At 36.1% G+C, this 19,114-nt stretch overlaps 1 protein-coding gene across 7 annotated transcripts in view; it reads left to right on the top strand.

Annotated features, from left to right (window-relative positions):
• The window catches only part of LOC119556668 (probable serine/threonine-protein kinase yakA), a 52,081-nt gene that overhangs the window by 5,427 nt on the left and 27,540 nt on the right, over window positions 1-19,114 (top strand). The window lies entirely within an intron of this gene.

Genomic DNA, 19,114 nt, shown 5'->3' with positions numbered 1-19,114 from the left:
TTGATTGAAGTTTATTAAGAGTCTACCGACAGCGATAAGGATTCTAATTGAATGGTTGAACTGGTTATGGAAATATTTTTATATTAAGGAGTGACTCACTCGAATATTGGCTGGGATCGGAAATCATTCGATAATACGTTTATCTTTGGTTATTGAGGGTTCAACTGTGGTTTCATCACATGTTAAAATAGCAAACGGATAGAGAAGAGTTTTTACTTTTCCTCTGAAATAGGCGGCAAATGAATCGATAACCCTAAGGCATCTGCAATTTTCAAGAAGTAGTATCAAAGAAAGCTAAGATATACCTTTTTTTGCTATTCCATTAAAAGCTTTGCCCACTGGCAAAATGAAAAGTTACTCACATTCGCATATGAAAAGTACAAAAGACATGCACAATTCCCACACGGGGAATATGAAATTGGTTTGCCTTCTTTTTATTTTCTTGGTTAGAAGTTTGTAACGCTGTGAAGAAGACTTTTCCGAACCTATAATGTACATTCTTGATCAGGATCACTAGGGGAGTCGATATAGCCATGTCCGTCTGTCCGGTTATCCGTCTGAAACTCTTACAGTTATCCTAAAATATGTGTACGCAGATCAAGTTTGAAAACCGCCCCGATCGGAAGTCTATATCATATAGCTCCCATAGGAACAATCGCATATAACTTGCAAAAAATTGAAGATATTTCACGCAGTGTAAAAGCTATTGACACGAATCTTTTCAAATCTTAAAACGCAAAACGCGTCCAGATCGGACGTCTATATCCTTTGGCTCCCATTAATTATTGAGAAAATATTTCGAAATTAAGCTGTATGTGAAGATATTTCCACTTAAGGCATTTTCTCTCGCTTAATTTCCGTAATTTCGGCAAAGTTCGCAGGGGTATTTAAACTTCGGCTTATCGAAGTTAGCTTCCGTTCTCGATTATTCATAAAGTTAATAAAAAATAAATATTTAATCAAAAACGTACTCAATTGTTGCACTGAGGCGATTTAAAATGGTTAATATTAATAATATATAAATATATTGAGATATACAAAGTTAAGGGGTTTCAATTAAATTATAAAATTCTATTTTCCCTGTGTGATTACATAAAAATATATATTGATTCAGGATACATACGGTTTTCATAAAATAAATAATTAATTAAAAATAACACTGCTGTGCGCAAAGGCGATATAAACTAACTAATATGTATATCATAATAATATAATATTAATCTCAAAGCCTTCTTTGTTAAGGGGTTTCAAATAAATAATAAATTCCCTTTTTTCGCCGTGTGCTTATAAATTATAATATATATTGTTTCAGCCTACATATGTAGGTACGTGTGCCCACATCTCAGACTTTATCTGTCTGCCAGAATGTTTGTGTTGAGAATGGCCGTCGGAAAATTCATTCCGCCTGGCGCTCCTTCTTGGCCCTGTGAAAAGACGAAAAGTTGTTGGGCCTGTGAATAAAAACGGGTGCCATGCGGAGGAACATATGTATTTTATATGCTAATGCGTTTAAAATCATTCAAATCGTGTCTATATCATTTACACCACACACGTATGTAATTTGCGAACTTTTTCCAAACAGTCGCTCTCCCTTGGCAAAATGTGCGAATGACAGTTGAATCTGTGCGTCTGTGCACATAAATATTTATGTCTCGCACTGTATTTCTTTATAAGCAAGTGTGCGATTCTCAAGTCAAATACAAACTTTCAACTCAAACGGGCAAACAAATAAAACAAAAAACATCAAATAAATCTTGGCGTGTGAATTTCAATCCATGAATGTAGATAAAACAAATAAAAATTTTAATAACATTTAAATCCAATTTTACGGTTGCCAAGTTAAATTTGTACTTGGTATACGGACACCCTTGGGCAAATAAAATATTTTTGTTTCAATATTTGTATATCGATTAAAATCACATTTACAAATTATTTTCATCAAGCTTTTCAGTGGGGTTAAAGATATTCTTATAATTCGTCTAGACATATATTTTAATCAGATCCCCACTCTGAAAATGTTAGTACACTTTCTGAATTAGTATAGTAATATATTTATGTCGATTAAAATCACATTTGCAAATTATTTTCTTTGCGCGATTCTGTAAGTTTAATATTGTTTTTTAAAGAATATTAAAAAAAATTGTCATAATATGGTTTCTTTTTCTTCTAATTTTGTTCCTTAAGAAATATTTAAGTGTTATCCCCTGTCTGAACCAAGGTCATTAGAACCAACGACCAGCACATACAGCACCCCAAACCGCCTGCTTAAAAACATTGCCCTCGAATAACTGAGCAAAGTGAAATAAGATAAATGAGCCAATTTGACTTGGCGTGCGTGTCCTGGCCACAATAACAAATAACCAAATACCAAATGCCAGAACCACCCACAAAAGCCCAGGGAACCCAGAAAACCCAGCAAACCCACACCTGTGCCACACCTGCCGTCTGTTTCTCCCATTTTGGCCGCTTAATAGGCCAATCCATATGCAGTCAAGTCAAGCGTCGAAATGGGCGGCTTCGGTTTGTCAATCACAGCGTGTAAAGCGAATTTTTGAGCGAGATTTATTTATTTTGTTTTCGCCTTGGAATCTTCGAATTGGTATTTTCGTGTAATAATTGATTTTTGTGAAATGATCGAAGGGGATTTTCCCCTTCCATGGGTTATATGTTTCTATGTTTGCAGGGGAAAAAAATGTTAGTGGTTGGGGCTGAAATTAATTCATGATATACCTACCGATTTTAAGTCCTTAGAAGTTACATCTCGACTTTAATTTCACTCATTTTATGGAATTTTTATTCAATCTCACGGGGATCTGTGTATTTTTTTAAAAATGTATTTACAAGATAGCCTAAAAATCAAAAAATAAAGGCAAAATTAGTAAAGATTTCAATATATATTATTATTACTAAGATTTTAAATCTCAAAATTCTTAGTTTTAAAATCTCTTTGTCTTCCATAATCTATTATTAAGATAATCATAAAAGTCAAGTAATATTAGCCGTTACTCCTAGAGTAAAAGGGTATACTAGATTCGTCGGAAAGTATGTAACAGGTAAACATTTTTTAAACATTTGTGATTTTGTTCTTATTATCAATACTCATATACATGCCAAATTATTCAAATCGGACTATTCATTACAAAGTTATAACCAAACATTAATAAGTAATTAGTATTAGCATAGATATATAATATAAAATATAACGTTATGTGGCTTGTTAGTGAAATCTTGTAAAAAACCGATAGGAATGAACGATAGGTGGCGCTTTATTAGCTGAGTAACGGGTATCTGATAGTCGAAGCCGTCGAGCGTTTTCTCTTGTTTTTTCCACACTCTGGCTTTGCGTTTCCTATTTTTTTGTGGCGTTTTGGCGCCCCGTTTTTTTTGGCACAGAATTTTTTGATGTGTGTATTTGGTTTGTTGTTATTCACCTGTCTGTCGAACAAGCGCGTTCATGTGTGCTGTTGCTGAGCGTTTGCCACCGTTTTCCACCGCTTTCCACCGCTTTCCCCCATTTTCCACGGCTATTTTCCACCTAGCGCCTTCTGCAGCAAAGCAGAAAAAAAGAGAAGCGGAAAAAAATGCAACTCAACCCGACTCCAGTCGACTCAAAAAGCCATTAAGGCGTCAAAGTCAATGCACTCGAATGATGGTGCCAGCTTTTTCTTCAGAGGCCAAGTGGCCAGGATGGTTTTCCCGGGACAGGAAAAGCGAAGTACCAGGATATTTATTGACATTTAAATGGACTTACAACACGGTACGGGCACAAAACAACGCTATTAAATTGAAAGATTTCCAGCTATTATTGCTTTTTACCCGCTGCTCCTTGTTATTGATCTAATATTTATGGATTAATCAATCATCAAATTAAGACCCCGGACTGTTGAAGTTACTTTCCCGCTTATTCCGCTTATCCCGCTGTGCCAGTTGGCCATTTCACTGCCCATGTTGTCCATAATTAATCGGGAGCCAACGGTCCGGAGCGTTTGTTCAAAAGGCTCAATCAACACGCATTTCGATTTAACCGCCCGCTGATACAATTGAAAATGCCGATGCTTAAATTGAGCCCACTTAAATACAACACCCCCGTATTGTCAAACTAATTATGAAAGTTCCGGTCCACAGCCTCCAAGTTGCTTTGGATCCTAATCTTTGAACCCCCGCGATGAGAAAGCCCTTGAGAGCATGGCTTCCACAGACACCTCTTCACTGCGGGACAAACTCCGTCTTAATTGTGGAACTGTGTCATTTTGGTGTTAGTCCGTTTCCGGAGTCCTCAAGAAAATGTTTGGTATCTTTAAATCGCTAGAAAGGCTCTGAGTATTTATCAATAACTTTAAATATCATTGCAATGCACAACAAAATGTCTGCTTTTCAAATATTTCCACTGTAAGACAAAGCGATATGGAAATCTCTTCACAAAATCTATTGGAATTTTAAGTCGGTCAGATTTAAAATATCTTTAGAATCCGCAGTGATTTTTAATGACTTGAAATATTATACAAAGAGCATACAGTATTTTCCATCATCCCATAATTATCACTACAAGATAAAGGGATATAAAAATCTTTTCGAAAATCTGTGTTATCTTTAAATTGCTAGAAATGGTTATTATTAGAAATGCACTACAAAATGTCTTCTATCCAAAAATCACCACTATAAGATAAAGGGATTACAATATCTTCAAACATCTTTGGTAATTGAAAATCATAAATTTATGATCAGAGATAAAATATCTTCAGAAATACATAGATTTTTAGTAAGCTTTCTTAAACATTTCTTAGCTGTGAACATCTTGCATTACAGTTTCACAAATTTGCTCTTATAAGTGGAAGGGTCTTAAACATATCTTCGGAATCAATTGCTCAAAATATTTAAAATAAATTGTTAAGTACTCTAACTTAAAAGAAAACAAGAGAAATCGCTATAGTCGATGGCCTCGACTATTAGATACTCGTTACTCAGCTAACGGAAGTGCGATAGGGATTGAGATATGCTAAAAGCAACGCTGCTTTTTTTACCAATACACCTACCCTATAGCGCCACCTAGCCTATAGCCTCACCTAGTCTAAAGCGCCCCTAGCTCTTATAGTTTCTGAGATCTCAGATATAAATACTTTATGGGGTCGGAAACGCTTTCTTCTATCTGTTACATACTTTCCGATACATCTAGTATACCCTTTTACTTCACGAGTATCGGGTATAACTAGGTATTAGAAAAAAGATTAGAGATTAGTCTAAAAAGCTCTTCACCTAAGTTACGTGAATTTAATTTATTAACATTATAACGAATTTTAGGCAGTGTGGCGTTTCGAACAGCGAGTGTTTGTGTATAGTGTGTATATCTTATCTTTTGGCAACCAGGCTGGCATTTTATCTAAACCAGAAACCGAGTGCTCAATGGAGGGGGAAGGGTTATGGAAGGGTTTTGGGGCCATGGGGATGTGGGTGACACATGTAACCTCTTCTCCGACTGGAACTCCCGGTTTTAGTTGCCGGAAACAAAACAAAACTCGCGCCACTCGAGAGGAAAATGTAGTACTGAGAATGCGGAAGGGGTGTTCGGTTAACCCTCGAGTAAAGTGGCTTCCAGCTGGGGGATAAAGTGGTTGTAAGGCCAATATTTGCTCCAGGCAAATATGAATACAGAGTTCGACTAATTACGCGCTCGTGACTCCTGTATAAAAAAAGGTAACCAAAAATCATACAGAGAAAAGTTCCGTAAATATCTGAATGACTCATGGAATCAAGAGAGGTTTGGGTCATATTAACGCCTGTATGATTTTGGTTGATTTTTAATCACATTGATTTTCCTAATTCCGATAATCCGCAATCCCTAAACGATGACAAATTTTGTTCAATCGAATTTCGATTTTAATGAACCATTTTTTAACCAATCAAATGCAAGTGAAAATCGTGTTTAAAGATAGTCTAGTCATTTTGAATATATTCTACCAATATTTGGTCAATTATCTTATAGTTAAAATAAGATTGCAGCTCACAGCTATTAAACTGCGTATTAGGACCTTAAATCCACCCACAGAATCATCCGTCAGTGCGATTGGTTTACCAGTAATTAAATCTTTCCGCATCACTTTCACCATTTTTTCCACAATTTACACCTGTTACTCAGATTAGTGCGACATTTTGGCGGGTCCTCGCTGCAAATTGATATGTGAATGTGACAGAAATGAAATGAAATGAGTGGGTAATAGTGCCAGTAAGAGAATGCATTTTCTCTGACAGTAGGCTGCAGTGATGCGGAAAATAAGTTTGTACAAAAAAATAAATCACATATTATAATGAAGCGCTAAATCGTAGGTGGTTGGAAAAACATGTAGTTTGCCTACATAGTTCGCCAGTTCTTGGAAGAAAAAGTAATTATGAAATGTCATTGTGTCAGTTGCGCACATTTCACAGCATTATGAAATATAATAGCAGTGGAAAACCCATTCGTTTGTAAACCGTATCGATTATATTCATTGTAAAAACGTACATATGTTTATTAGCGGACTTTTGTTTTGTTCTGATTACGCGATATCCGCCTCTCAGTTTCAATTGGCAGGCATCACATTTTAAATTGGCAGGACTCACCAAATTATAATTGAGGCCCATTCAAACTTTGCTGACCAAGTATTCGGTATTTACACTTTTGCCAACCGAAGTGGATGTTTTTGATGTGTGGATTTTGGTTGTGGGTTTTGCAAAAGCGTTTAAACTAATCAACAAGAGCATTTTGGTTGGTCGCCTGCCATCTGAATTATTTATGAGTGGGAGCACGAATTGCGCACTAAAAAATAAAAATACAAAAAAAAGGAACAGGACAGGTCTTACCTTGTATTTATCCTACTTTTAAATTGTCTTCTCTGGCGGCTTAGCTCTTCACTGGGGACTCCATTTGCAGCTTCACTCCACCAACCCGCTGTCATCTTCACACACACGGGCAATATCGATTTAATGTAATTAAGGTAAAGCAGCACTATAATAAAAATGTGTCGCCTGGCAGCACGCACCCAGATACATCAGCCAACATACTTAACCGTCTTGTCCACGTCTTTCGACGCCCGCGTCCTGCGGCCCTGGCACCCGAATAAAAATCAATAATTAAAGTTACTTTCTCTCAGCCGTCTGGTATTGCTTAAAGCCGAACCAAAAATAAATGAAAAAATCGGAGGTTTGTAGAGTGAGTGACCCATTCTTGAACCGCTAGCGATATCGATAGGTTCGATAAGTTTGTATTTCGTGATGACAGCTCGGAAGAAAAATGTTTTTGACATTTTTAGTCCATATCTGAAATCGTACAGTTATCCCGCTTTTATAAATCAAATGCAAAACGTACAACAGTGCTGAAACATTGAATTATAAGTGGTCCCTTTTTTTTTTACTTATTTTAAGAAGGTTCAGTTGTGCTGAGAAACATGCAGGTGTTTGCATTGATTAAGTACAGTTGTGCTGTATGAATAAAATTGTAAATTCAATAATTGTCTATAATTCGCAAGTCCCCAAGAATAATAAAATACCTCAGGCTTGTACAGTTTCGCGATGACAATTTTAGGAAGGAAAAGAGCAAAGCTGCCAGGAATGTATAAGATTTTGACATTTTCAGTCAACAATATTTTAGTTTTCGGACGAAAAAGTGCCAACATTTTTTTAATACTTTTGAAAAACCACAGTTATCTGTATTTTAAAAATTTCTACAACGTACAGTTGTGCTGGTGAATTCTATTAACCCTGTACTCGAACCGATAGCGATATCGCATTGATAAGCTCTTTGGAAGAAAAGTAAAGTACTGCTAGGAATGTACATATATGTTTTTAAATTTTTAGACAACTTTCTTTTTAATATTTTTGTATAACCAAAGCTAATTTATTTTATAAATTTCCAAATGAACAATAGCGCTGAGAAATTGTATTTTTAAGTGGTCCTACACTTAGTGATTTTGAGAATGTACAGTTGTGCTGAGAAACATGCAGGTGTTTGCATTAATGAGGTACAGTTGTGCTGTATGAAAAAAAATTGTCAATAATTGTCTCGATTTCGCAAGTCCCCAAGAATAATAAAATACCTCAGGCTTGTACAGTTTCGTGATGACAATTTTAGGAAGGAAAAAAACAAAGCTGCTAGGAATGTATAAGACTTTGACATTTTCAGTCAACAATATTTTAGTTTTCGGACGAAAAAGTGCTGTACTTCTAGAAATGTATGTGATTTGACATATCCAGCCAACATTTTTTTGAATAGTTTGGAAAACCACAGTTATCTGTATTTTACAAATTTCTACAACGTACAGTTGTGCTGGGGAATTCTATTAACCCTGTACTCGAACCGATAGCGATATCGCATTGATAAGCTCTCTGGAAGAAAAAGTACAGTACTGCTAGGAATGTACATATATGTTTTTACATTTTTAGACAACTTTCTTTTTAATATTTTTGTATAACCAAAGCTAATTTATTTTATAAATTTCCAAATGTACAATAGCGCTGGGAAATTGTATTTTTAAGTGGTCCTACACTTAGTGATTTTGAGAATGTACAGTTGTGCTGAGAAACATGCAGGTGTTTGCATTAACTAAGTACAGTTGTGCTGTATGAAAAAAAATTGTCAATAATTGTCTCGATTTCGCAAGTCCCCAAGAATAATAAAATACCTCAGGTTTGTACAGTTTCGTGATGACAATTTTAGGAAGGAAAAGAGCAAAGCTGCCAGGAATGTATAAGATTTTGACATTTTCAGTCAACAATATTTTAGTTTTCGGACAAAAAAGTGCTGTACTTCTAGAAATGTATGTGATTTAACATTTCGAGGCAACATTTTTTTAATACTTTTGCAAAACCACAGTTATCTGTATTTTAAAAATTTCTACAACGTACAGTTGAGCTGAGGAATTCTATTAAGCCTGTACTCGAACCAATAGCGATATCGCATTGATAAGTTCTTTGGAAGAAAAAGTACAGTACTGCTAGGAATGTACATATATGGTTTTACATTTTTAGACAACTTTCTTTTAATATTTTTGTATAACCAAAGCTAATTTATTTTATAAATTTCCAAATGTACAATAGCGCTGAGAAATTGTATTTTTCAGTGGTCCTACACTTAGTGATTTTGAGAACGTACAGTTGTGCTAAGAAACATGCAGGTGTTTGCATTGATTAAGTACAGTTGTGCTGTATGAAAATCAAATATTTTCCTTTAACTGAGAGGCTTGCATTAATTTAAGCTAATTGGCTTTTCAATTATTGTCTCGAATTCGGGATTCTTCACAGGAAGTTAAGTTTCTCCTTGCTGGCTTTCACTATTTCATGCTTTCATGTTGAAATTGACTAATTACAAGCCCACATATTCTAGGCCAGAATTGTCAGTTACATTTCCAGCTCTGCAATATGATATTGTAAACTAACCATTTTTTGGTCAAAGGTTTTGACTTAAAGTTCATGCTAATAATCAGCCTATTACATTCCAAATGTCATTGCATTTCGGTAAAGTGCTGAAATGTGTTTTTGCAATATAAGCTAACTAAAGGAGTGTGGGTGATTGTCAGTTGACCGAAACGATGACCAATGCGCATTAAATCATCATTTGTAGCACCCACTTAGTCCTTCAATATTTGGCTTCTCCCTGCAAGCATTTTCTATAGCGAAAGGCACTATTTAGTGAATTTTAGAAGATGATATCCAGAAAAAATTTGACTTTACAGACGCTTGTAGAAGATGCCAAGAAGAGCATTATCCCATTGGAAAATCTGTAATAAAAAATATTTTTTTAAACTTATTTTGCTATATTTTGCATTTATTTTTCATACAAAGACTTTTTTCGCCTTCGTCATGTAGGAAATGCTGCTAAACAATTTTGAATTTGAAATGAGTTATTTACTAATAGCCATTTCTAAAATAACCAGAAACAAAAATGGTTTTTTGCTCAGTCAAAATAAAAATAAACTAAGATGTGACTTCAGAATGATGGGCGATAGAACTATCTCTGGGCTGCGATTTAAAGCCACTGTACTAGTACTCGATAAACAAACAATAAAAAAGGAAAAACCGTGATAGGAGTCGCATTGATCTAGTTTACTGGTGACAAATGATACAAATTTTGGACATGGACAGCGACAGCGAGTGAAAAACAAGCTAAAATGAAAGTGTAATAATGTTAATGTCTGTCAGGCAAAGCAATAACACAAAATCAGTTTGTGCCACGAAAGTAACTAATTAAAACGGGGACTAATGGATGGTTTAATTATCTAATTATTTTTGGTGTTTAACAAGGATAAAGTTGACTAAAAATGTATATTTTGTGAATTTCAAGAATGACACTTCCTAGTATTCATGTACATGTAAAGAGATTTTCCAGTTAAACTGAAAATGTTGGAATAGATAATAAATTGTTATATATTTTATGATATTATACAATTTTTTTTAATTAGAGAAAAATTACATTTGTAAAGCATTTTTCATGATTGATGATGTATATTTTTGCATCAATCATATCAGTGATTATTTATAAAGCATTCCTAATGACTTTGTATTTAAGATTCCGTTAAACACATCGCTGTGAAAGCTGTGACATTGATTTGAAAATGCATTGCACATAGACGCTACTATTTTGCTACTTCTACTGCAGTCTCCTGCAGTTATTTATTCCTGGGTGCGCCGCAGTTGGCCGGCGGGGTGGATCATTTGCATGAACCATTTCCGGCTGATGTCGTTGGTCCTGCTGGCTTCTCCCAGTGTCAGTGTCCCGGGCTCAACGCACTTGGCGGATCAAAGCGGCACCAGGAAGGCAGCCATCTGCCGCATCCTCGCAATGCCAGGACACAATGCTGAGCACCTGGAGGCGCATTGCGGCTAAGTTGATTCCAAGGAGCTAGACTTTCCCCGCTCTCGTTTCCCAACCCTCAGTTTTCCCCGCTCGAAAAAAAGTGTCCAGGCATGCTGTTGGCATCATTCCTCATTCATCGGTTACACCAGGGCGAAATGAGTTCTCAGTGGAAAGTAATCGGCTTTAATAAAGTGTCATTGAAATAATAATTTAAACCTTTTAGCATATCTTCAAAAATCAATATCAAAAAAATCTTTATAGACAGTAAAACATAACTTTATAATTCCCTATTTATTTTTTTGTAGTCTGTGTTCCGGGATATTTAATGTAAAACAAAATAAGTGAGATTTTTTATTTACCATTTTTTTTCTTTCCAATAATATAAGTACATTTTTTTTTCAAGGAAAAAAATGCATTTTTTAGTGCTCTCTGGGGAAAGTGTGCAGTTGTGGAATTGTTGCGTGCAGTAAAAGTAACCTGAGAGTCGGAGCTAAAATGCAACGTGGCCGATGTCGCTGGTATTTAAATGCCGTTGGGGTGGTTTAGGGTGGTGCTGTGCGGTAGGCATAGGAAGTTGGCGGGGAATGTGGGCGGCAAATAGCACAAATGAAGTGGCACGCCAGCATGACAGTCGCTTGAAATGTTTCACCTTCCATCCGCAGAACTCCGCTACCCAAAAATCCCCCACAGATGAAAATACCGCCGGTGCACTTTATTATTTGAAATTAATTTTAATTAAAACGAGAAAGGAAGCTTACTTCTGCATGTTGAAGTTTGTATACCCTTGCAGGTTGTTTCCGTGGGTGCATTGTATGTACAGAGCTTTCCGTCTTTAAGAAAACTAAAAACCACTTATAATGGACTGAATAGAGATTTTTGAGAAATGAAAACTTGTTCTCACCATTTTACATGGTAGATTAAGGTCTGTAAAAAATGTAATCAAAAATAAAAATAAATTTTTGTTGAGACTTAGACCTTGCGAATCGTCCTCAAAGTTTGCTTTAAAATTACTCATACGACATGTCTTCCAGCCAGAACTTTTTTCGAAAAATCACTGATCACTGATAACCTACCAATAAATTTTACAAGGCAACAATTTCCATTTTTTGTCTTAATAATTTAAAATATTTATGATCCTTATATTCAAACTTTTAGGTTTAGTTTGCGCATATAATCCGCTGTCTAGCTAAATTCTTAAGATAATTGTTCAAGGGACACGCAATTTACACTCTTGTAGGCAAAACAGTAATCATAAAATTTTAATCTAAGCATAATCTGGTTATATAACTTAAAAAGTAAATGCTTATGCATAAAACTAATTTAGAATGTAAAGAAGAAAATATATCTTTATCTAAGATTCAAAATTTTAGGATTTGTTTTCGCATATAAACCGATATTTAGGAGGTATGCATTTTATTCCTTTGTCTTTACTGGCTCGTCGAAAATTTTGGGATACTGTTTAGTATTACTTTGAAGGTTTTGAATAGAATAGAATTTGCATAGAATTTGCCGACGGGAACGTCGCGATAATGATTCGCCCAGCAGGTTGACAGTGATGAAGCCCTCTGCTGACAACATTTGGCTTTTGGCTGGGGCGCCAATGGGCTGACAGATGCCTGACAACTGATTACACACCCCACTTGTCACCTTACTTCCCCGTAGGGGGTGTACCCCAAATACCCGGCCCTGTGCCCGATAACCCCTCCCCCGAGTGAATGGAACACGAAATAAATTTTGCAATCAACACTTTGGTTGTCTTTTGTGTTCGCCGTCGCTCTTTTGGATTATTCAATGTGCTGGGTAGTCAATCAACCGTGTCTCGAATGCATTAAGATGGTAAGGCAAAAACAAGAGTGGAATCCCCGCGGGGAAATGGTATTCATTGCAGTCTGATCCAATCGGACAGTTCGCAGTGATTTTTTGCTCTGTGGTTTCCCATCCCCACTTTTGCTCCGTTCTCACTCCAGTTTTTCTATTGTTCTTTTTATCCGTTTAACTTCACTTCACCCTCGACATTCATATCGATTGTATTGTCTTGAATGCAATTGCACCAAGCGATGCGATTTTTGCACAAACAATCGCGCAACAGGTGGCTGAAACGTCAAAGAAATCAAAAGTAATTGAAAGATGCTATTTTCGGAAAATTAATTTGTACCTTTGTACATTGAATGTCGATTTAATCAAGGTAATGGGGACTTAAAGTGTTTTTAAGCATTGCATTATTTCTAGTTACTCAACACTTTATTGTTCCTTTTTTTCGCTACTCAACACTTTGTTGAAGGCAATTCAAGTTTTCCAACTTCTTTACTTTTCAAAAATTATATTCGATGGAATATACATATAAGGAGTGTGAATGTAAGGAACGATTTAATCAAAGTAATGGGGATTTTAAGTGATTTTAAGCATTGCACTATTTCTAGTTACTCAACACTTTATTGTTCCTTTTTTTCGCTACTCAACACTTTGTTGGAGGCAATTCAAGATTTCCAACTTCTTTACTTTTCAAAAATTATATTCGATGGGATATACATATAAGGAGTGTGAATGTAAGGAACTGTGCCCGCGAATTAAAGGGTTCTTCTGTCAACCAATTATCCCCTGCGAAGCCATTGAAGCTGCATTGCAAACTACCATCCCCCACTGACTCTTTGTACGCCGTCCATGTGTTCAATTACATCCAGAGGCATCTTAATGCGTCCCATCCAAAGCGAAGTGTCTGTAGTGGAATCAATTAATAGTGGCAATGGGCACCAATTAATGGCTGATTAATTGGAATTCTATGGCTGAGTGGAAAGTGATTCAAAGATGGTTCACTCGTGAGAGAATGCACGCCTCGGCAGTCGAACATTCCAAACTTAAAACAAAGTTATAGAAGTAATTCAACGTTGATGGTTGAGTGTAGTTGATAGAACAAATAAAAACTCGTAGAGTAAAAGGGTAAATATATTGTAATCGGGGAAAAGTAGATAAGAGGTAGAAGGAAGCGTCTTCGATCCCATAAAGTATATATATTCTTGATCAGCATCACTAGTCGAGTCGATCTAGTCAGCTTCAGAAAAAAAATTTTAACTGAAACGTATAGTTCTCAAATTCTTCCCCAATTCCTATCGATTGAAATGTTGCCACGCCTACTGTAACGCCCACAAACCGCCCACAAACTTCAAAAAATCAAAAATTTTATCGCTGATATCTCTAAAACTATTAAAGATAGAGAATAGGGATTTCAGATTTAGATTCCTTAGCTTTGTACGCAGCGCTAGTTGGTTATGCGAACATGCCACGCCCACTCTTACACTCACAAACCGCTAAAAACTCTGACGCCCACAATTTACAAGCTAGAAAAAAATGTTTAAATGAAATGAATTTGTCTCGTCAATACCTATCGATTGACCTAAAAAAAGTATGCCATGCCTACTCTAATGCCCACAAACGCCATAATCTGTCTGCCGCCCACATAACCATATATTGAGATCGCGGATAGGTGGCGCATTACAATCTGGCTTTGCTGCCTGTACATCTCTATCCACCTTTTGCTCTTTTTAGCTGAGACAATACAATAGCGTTCTTCCTTGTTTTAAATTCACTTTGTCTAAGCGAATTAGGCTCTGTTTGCAATCCAAAATTGTACCAAATATTCCTCCCTTTAAAGACAAAAAGACTAACCAAATTGAACTGAGACGTTGTTAAAGTGCATAAGTAAATCTATGCTATCGGGAGGCATCCTGAATTGTAACTAATATTTGCGATATATCAATATCGTCCTCTAGATCTCACTCCTCCGATTTTACATAGGAAATCCAAAACTAAATTTCTCACAACAGGGCCCTTGGAACACAAATAATTATTCCGAATTTAACTGAGCCGTTGTTAGAATGCATATTTGGTCCATGATATTGGAAAGTTTTGTTGGAAATATTTATTTTAAACCCAGATTTGGATGCCGTCGGCACAATGCAGCGCTGTCGCCAGGCAAGTCAATTATGCAGCCATCGAACGGAGGCATAAATAAATGAATACACTTGCAAGTGGCTACTTCCTGGGCCATCGATTGCATTATGATTTTATTTGCCAATTTATTTGCAGCCCAATTGGCATCGTTTGCATGTTTTAGCCCCTCAACAATGTACTTATTTCGTCTCGGGCTTTCGGCAGTACCCTTCTGATACACTAGCAACTCTCATTATAATGGTCTTTACTTGATTTATTGCATTCTATACTGGCAAATTCGATGCGGTCCCTTGTTTCTGATTCTTTGTTAAACAGCAAAAGCATTGTTGGCCATTTTTCACAATGGAAAATATAATTGGTGCTTGGCCCAAACGAGTGCAACAAATTTTGTGGGTACCAATAAATAATTCGAATTTGAATACAATTTTTCCTTGACAAAAGCCCTGTAAATTGATGTCTAAAGTTCGAAATATTATTAAATACCTTGGAAATCAGATGAATCATTAAAGACTGTTGACTGCATTCGCTTAATATTCATATTTGTAATTCTAAAATGCAAAGAAATAAAACGAAATATGTTTATACTTTGCCTATGGAAAATACATTTATTTTCGAAAAAAAAGACTAAACATTCGTAGTTAGTAACTAGGAACAACGGCTTAGTCGAGTGACTCGACTGTCAGATACTTGTCACTCGGCAAAAGGTGAATAAAGATGTACAAGCATGTCCATCTACCTGTTACATACTTTTCCCCAAATACAATATACCCCTTGACCCCATGAGTAACGGGTACATAAACTCCTTTGATGTAGGTACACATTTTTTTTTGATGTTCACAATATTGATACCATTGGACAGGGTCAACCTTATATATCCTGGTTTTCTGTGTATTTTCTTTAAATGACTTTTTATGGTCGCCCACTTGGCATTGAAAGCATTCACAGACTATTTATTCACTCATCTCGATTTCTGGATACCAAAAGTTAACTTCTGCATTGGCTTTGACTCGCATCTCGAATGTTCTTTGTATAAAAGATTCGTTGATTGCCCAGTTGGCTGCAGGCCAGCTTCTACGCACTAAACATCTGGATCTCGATTATGTGGGTGGGTTAAGGATACTGGGAGTCCTGAGTCCTGAACATGAGAACCGAGCACCGAGAAATCGGTAGAAGGTGAAAGTCAAAGTTTCCCAGCCCGGTGGCTGTTGTCATAAAACTTTATCCCTGTCATTACAAACGCCTTAACAGCTAGATCAACATGCCGCAAGTGGCCTTCTCCCTGGATAAATATCCACATCCCACTGCTTAGTTCCCGAGCTCTTTTTTTTCCCAGCCGTATGACGAGCAAATGTTAAAAAAAAGAAACAAATTCATAGAAAAGCTCAAGCATGCGGGGGCAGCACTCTAAGAAATTGCCTATTGTCTATACATTTCAAGTGTTTCATAATACAAAACTTAAAACCTCGAAAAATAATGCAAGAGTGGCCCCAATGTAAGGCTGAAGTGTGTGGAGTTAACTTTTATGAGGCCACTATTGAAATAATGATATTCGCATTTTAGATTTATCCTTTGTTCTGTGGGTATTTTGATTTTACATACAAAACCAGATAACAATAGGATGCAGTCAAAAGGCTGAAGTATTATTTTGGTTTTTCATCAAAATTGGAAAATTAATTGCCCGCAGGCATGTCAAAACATGCACATTTTAACAATGTAACATGTTCAAAAAAATGTTGCCGGCAGCAAAATAGCATTTTATTTTCCGGCCAAAAATTCAATGTAATGATTTGTAATTAAATACTTTAGCCTAAACATACCTGTTGCAACTCTCAATTAATTTATAACATTGGTGTAATACCAAAGCTTAAAGCTAGACTTATTTTTACAATAACTATTGTGTATTGAGATATAAGCTCTATAATACAAGAGCATAAACAAACCATGTTTTCAATGACACCAGCTTGTTCTGAACTGGAAAAATAAATGTCTTTTGTAAACTAGAGAAATTCATATTATTTTTATTAGTTTTTCCTTGTGTATTACATTTTACTGGGAAAAAGTGCGCATATAGCTGGTTGTTCTTTTCTCTGTTATTCTTTTCTTTTCCATAATTTTTTTTTCCCCCGTTTTTCTTCTTAGACGGGGGATGCGAAAAGGCAAGGGATGGGGCTTTGCTTAAACATTTATAAGGTTCGGCCCCCTGCTGTCCGCTCCTTGTGTCCCATTCATTCATTTCGAAGGAGCCCATTCATTTTCCTCACACTTTCGCCCCACACTTTCCCCGCACTTTCACCCACTTTGTCCACTTTCTCGTCATGTGTTGTAGTTGTGCAAATCCAATTTCATGCGCCTTTTTATTTATTTCTGGTTCCTTTTGGCCAGTTTTATGCTTTGTGTAAGTTTGTTGCCCAGCGCAACGTCCAAAGTCCAAGTGCCACTCCACATTCAGCTGCCCTTTTTCATGGTTTTTTTTTATTCCCATTTTTTTTTTTTTTTTGCTTCATCCACTTGAAGACATTCCTTGGCGACCTCTCGATTTTGGGTCAGTATTTGGTATAAATTATCTGGCCAAGATAATATCGTTCCTTCAAGGAATTCGCATACCGGCGCGACCTATACAAACAATCAGCTAAAAAGTTTCGATTCCGAAATTGAGAAATAAATAATGGTTGGGGAACGGCCGAAAGTCAAGTGGTCCATGCGGAACAGATTCAGAAAAATTGTTAGTTTTACAACACTGCAACAATTCTTATAAAAATGTTAGGCAGAAACTTCAAGTCTACATACGAATGATAAACCTACTATGTCTGAGGAACTAGCTCATATTAATATTATACCACTTTATAAGTGCATCTAAACTCCGCCGGTTTTTTTATGTTCGTTTTTAACAGTGTAAGTTTTTAAAAAAAAAAATTGACAGACCTCTCGCGTTGTGTACACACACTTGCCATATTAAAGTGCTGCGAAATGGTTGAAAATCAGAAGGAAAAATGGGGACAGGTTGTTTATTTGCCACTGAAATTGATTGACAAACCGTGAAATTATTTAGGGAAATGTATGTTTAAGGAACTGCAGTTGAGTATGTCAATGAACTGTTGGCTTTTGCCCTTCCACTTTTACTATTGGCATTCATTGGAATCAGTGAAAAAATTGTATTGTAAAAGGGTGGAATTTTTTATAAACTTGCATGATGGACACTGTCCAACGATTTTTTCCTTTAAAAATTCATTGAATTGTTTACGAGGTTTAAAATCAGGGCAAAATTCCTGCTGGTGGGCAATTAAGCCTTTCAATTATATTTTGATTAAGGCTTTGAGTTTATTTTTACATAATTAATTCTTGAATTGATAAAACGCTGCATTTGGATTTTTATACTACGAAGGTATTCAATAACCAGAAAATTCCACAATCATCTCGTTTTGCCCCTGAATGCGACTGCTCCTTAACCTCCAAAAACTGGCATATGCAATATCTATCCGTACCTTTAACGATTCCTATGACTGCCCTTGCTCTAGGAGCCCTCAATTCGTTCACATCTCACCCTGATTTCGTCCCCTTTTCTTCAGCCCCCTTTCGACCTCCTTTTGAGCCCCTTTTTGGCGTCTTTTAAGCCCCATATCCCCCCCTTTCTCTGGCCGCAGGCTGTGGCTCATTTGGTGTTTTGTAGCATACCTATTTGGGCAAACAATAAAATCATACACATATGGATACAACTGAGGTTAATACATTACCACACAAGATTTAGTGGTACCTCTAAACAATTTAATACAATGCCAAATTTCATATTTAATATAAAACTCTATTAACTCAGTTCTCCTTCGCGAAATAATCTGTTTATTTGTAAAGCAGTAGCTCTTATTAATACCTCATAGTATCTGTATTTGTTATTATTTCTTTTCAATGGTAAATTGTTTAAATAATTGTTTAAATAAACATATGTATATATGTCAAGATGATAAATATATATTCCGTACCTATTCAATTAATAACTTTGCAAATTGGAAGCACATGTATTTCATTACAATCCCTATTAGCTTTTGTTGCGGTTCTGGCTTTGGCTTTGCTAATTAAATCTAAAGCTTTCTGCCATATTTCACAAACTTTATTTTTGTGCCATGTGCCACTAATATTTTAACCGCTACTGTATGCACAAACAGAAAGTTAGGTGGGTTAAAGAGAACACTGCAATTTGCGACTGAAATTGGGGCCAAGTTGCCATTTTGGCTCAATAAACTCTTGTGGCCATATATGGGGTCTTCATGTGCGTTCAACTTCATGTTCATTTAACATATGAATGACTGAATAAACCATAAGACAGAGCATAATATGTTGCTGCCAAGCCTG

Source organism: Drosophila subpulchrella, chromosome X (genome assembly GCF_014743375.2).
Source record: "Drosophila subpulchrella strain 33 F10 #4 breed RU33 chromosome X, RU_Dsub_v1.1 Primary Assembly, whole genome shotgun sequence".
Lineage (NCBI taxonomy): Eukaryota > Metazoa > Arthropoda > Insecta > Diptera > Drosophilidae > Drosophila > Drosophila subpulchrella.
This window is presented reverse-complemented; position numbering and strand designations above follow the sequence as displayed.